Source organism: Halyomorpha halys, unplaced genomic scaffold (assembly GCF_000696795.3).
Source record: "Halyomorpha halys isolate HHAL.00 unplaced genomic scaffold, Hhal_1.1 Scaffold89.1, whole genome shotgun sequence".
NCBI lineage: Eukaryota > Metazoa > Arthropoda > Insecta > Hemiptera > Pentatomidae > Halyomorpha > Halyomorpha halys.
Window position 1 is genome coordinate 776,481 of NW_027111267.1, and position 3,991 is coordinate 780,471.

Consider the following 3,991-nt stretch of genomic DNA (forward strand, 5'->3'; position numbering starts at 1 on the left):
TTTGGTAAATTTTGCAATTTTATTGTTTGCATAGTCATGCCCTACGATGAAAAAAAACAACAGATTTTTAGAACAAATAATGTCTCTAACTAATTATTAAAAAACTACATGTACATAATATATTTTAAGATTAATAACTATTATAATTAAAAAATTACTTACAATTGTTTATTACAGTTTGTTCTACATTGGCGTGATACAACTAAATCGAGGTTTTTGCCAGAACTGAATAGGATTGAAATAAAAATAGAATTTGTTTTGGTTTTTCCAACATGTAACCGTTCTATACTGTTAATTATAATATTTATTAATCTTAGTTTTTTAATAATTAGACAAAGAACTTATTTTTTCTAAAATATTGTAGGGTATGAATATGCAAACAATAAATTTGCGAAACATTGCCTAAATATAGTTGTATTATAAGCTGATCCTCAAGACCCACAAAAATATATTTTTACAACAGTCAAGAAAAACCAATATTTTAGTATTTTGAATAATCATAAATTTTGATCGTATAATTTAGGAATATATTATTAATTGTTAGATCAATTGAAAAGTATAATAGCTATAATAAATATTTCAAACTATAATAGCCAGCAGGTAATCATTGTTGCCATGTTAATAATAGTAAGATAGTAAAGATCAGATTGGTTTTGCCTAGTACCTGGTTATTTCGCAAAATTAATATTTATTATATAAATTTAATTGATAATAAGTTTTATTTAAGAACAGTGTAGCCATTAAAGTAATTGGTAGGAGAAATCTTTATTTTATTATGAAAAACTATTAAACAGGTGAAGGATTCCAAACCTTTTGCCAGTAAATGGTGAGTTTTTGGTTATTTGAATTGAAATATCAGTTGTCACAAGTAAGGTTATTTAGTGAAATAGCTTTATGAAATCACAACTTTTTTATTCAAATATCTACCCTCATTTTTTATACATTTTCCTCAACTTTTCAATCCCAGAACTTGAACATTCAGGTATTTTTAAAGAAATGAAATTAGGAGATGGGTTTTTTTTTTATCAGGGAATCATTATATCTTTAAAGACGTTATTCAAACTTCTGATCACATTGAAATCTGTTGAAGATAAGTCTGGTGAATAAGATGGGAGTGAGAGGACTTCCTAACAAAGCTCATTTAATTTTTTCACTGTCTGTCCTGAAACATAAGTTCTGGCTTGTTGAGTAAGATTATAGATTAATGATGATCATTAATCCTTCATGATCCTTAATCCTTCATAATTAACCAATAAAGGTTATTTTTTGACAAGTTTTTGATGCTTTATGTCAATGCACACATGCAATAGGTTGTGGATTTGATGGTGTCACCTCTGGGTATAGAGGAGAAATGAATTATTTCTGCCACTGTTCACTACACAGAAACGAAAAATTTTTTGAATGAATATTTGGTTTTGGTATGTGTCCCTGTATTTCGTCGATATTTAACCACTGATTTGACCAATGCCTGTTGTAATATACAATTCACTTTTCATCAGACCTGATTATCCTTTCAATAAGAGGTGAGTTTTCCATTAGTACAAGAACCCAAGAGGATAAAAAAGGCAGTTATCTCACCCCAATTTTTGATTACTTTAATGAAAACTATGTATAATTACTTGTCAAAATTGATGAGTCTGCCAAGTATAGGTAGGGGGAATAAAAAATTACGGCTGTTTCAAAGTGATAAAAAAACTAATTTTTCATTCAGAGCTCAATATCTTAAAAACTAGGAACAAAAATAAAACCTAAGAGTACGTCATTTAAAGAAGAGTAAATTTGCTAAAATATGAGCCCTAATAGAGTTATTTACGTTAAATAGTTTTCGAGCTTTTTAAAAAGCAACATTTCACAAAAATGTTGTATGGGACATACTAAAAGATAAGTAGTTAGGGAATGTATTTTGAAAAATTCATATCTCAAAAACCATTTGACATAGAGATGTCTATTAGCACTCAAATTAAAGCTAGTTTAATGAGCTATAAAGTAGTTTATGATATTTTTCTTTGTAGGAGTAGTATTTTTCATGATATTTGCTAAAATAAATTGATTTATAGTTGTTCGGACAAATTTTCATTTGTCAAATTTATATTCATATGTGAATATCATAAAAACTACAACCCCTACGAAGATAAGTGTAATTAACTACTTTATAGTAAGTTAAATTTCTTTTACTTTGAGTGTTGGCAGACATATGTGCGTTTTATAGATCCAGAGAAATATATTATTAAAAAATTACACGTTTATACGAACAACTAGAAGTTAACATTTTGTGAATTTATTTTGTCAAATATAAAAACTACTACTCCTACAAAGATAAACATAATTAACTATTTTACAGTAAATATAACTAGCTTTAATTTGAGCGCTGACAGACATCTGTACGTCCTATGGTTTCTGAAATAAAGTTTTTCATAAATCAAATTTATTGTCCGAACTATAAATCAATTTGTTTTAGCAAATATCATGAAAACTACTATTCCTACGAAGGTAAAGATCATAAACTACTTTATAGTACAATCATTTACCTTTAATTTGAGTGCTAATAGACATCTGTACGTCATATAGTTCGTGAGATATAGATTTCTCAAAATAGATCCACTAACTAATGATATTTCAGTACATTTTTATGAAATGTTGCTTTTTAAATGGCTATATCTCGAGAACTATTGAACGAAAATAGCTCTATTAGGGCTTACAGTTTGGCAAATTTACTCTACTTAAAATGATGCACTATTGTAAAGATATAGAGCTCTGAATGGAAAATAATTATTTTTAATTTTTTGAAATAGCCCCCATTTTTTATTTCCAAAGAAAAAGATAATCGACTATTTGATAGTAAATTTAACTAGCTTTAATTTGAGCGCTAGAAAACATCTGTACGTCCAATGGTTTCTGAAATGAAGTTTTTCATAAACCAAACTTATTGTTCGAACAACTATAAATCAATTTATTTTAGCAAATATTATGAAAACTACTATTCTTACGAAGGTAAAGGTCATAAACTTCTGTATATTCCATTAAACCAGCTTTAAGTTGAGTGCTAATAGACATCTGTACGTCACATAGTTCCTGAGATATAGATTTCTCAAAATAAATTAGCTAACTACTAATCTTTCAGAAGATTTTTAAGAAATTTTGCTTCTTAAAAAGCTATATCTCGAGAACTATTGGACTAATAGCTCTTTTAGGGCTAATATTTCAGCAAATTTACTCTTCTTTAAATAATGTTCTCTTAGATTTTCTAGTCTTGTTGGTAGTTTTAAAGATATATAGAGCTCTGAATTAAAAATTAATGTTTTTTTAAGATTTAGAAACAGCCGCCATTTTTTATTCCCCCTACCTATACTTGGTAGACTCATCAGTTTTGACTAGTAATTATACATAGTTTTCATTAAAGTAATAAAAAATTGGGTTGAAATAACCGATTTTTTTCTCCTCTTGGGCTCTTGTACTATTATGCTTCTTCAATCTACTTAGTCGTAGTGGCCAGCAATCGGTGATCTTCGCCAGCTCAGTCATTTTCTTCACCGCGAGAGGACTACGTCGGCTCATCCTCCAAGAGGACAAAACGGACAGACGTACGTCTTTTCAAAACTGTCTTCACCAGGACATAATCCACCCACAGCAGAGGCCCCATCAATCACCAACGGTGACATAAAAAACATTTTTTCTTTTGCTCTTGTTCAACGTTTATTTAATATTGTAATATTTTTAAGTTTGCTCTGTTATTTTTTTTCTAGTTTGTATATTTTCTATATTTTGTTTTCCTTTATTATGTTCACTTATTTTAAAATACAATAATAACAAAATTCGGCTGTTCGTTTCTTTTGTTTTAATTTTTATTCGAATCCCCTACAATATCCTTTAATAATACCCCACTTATTCCTGTTGAACAGATCCGTTACTTAGGACTATTACAACATTTACTAGACAAACGGTCTAAATTGCCAATCCATTACAAAAGACTGATCTACATGACTATTATAAG

The 3,991-nt window shown here is 28.5% G+C and overlaps 1 protein-coding gene across 1 annotated transcript in view; it reads right to left on the reverse strand.

Moving 5' to 3' along the window:
- The window catches only part of LOC106677165 (uncharacterized), a gene marked incomplete at its 5' end in the record, with an annotated part of 298,497 nt that overhangs the window by 28,103 nt on the left and 266,403 nt on the right, over positions 1-3,991 (reverse strand).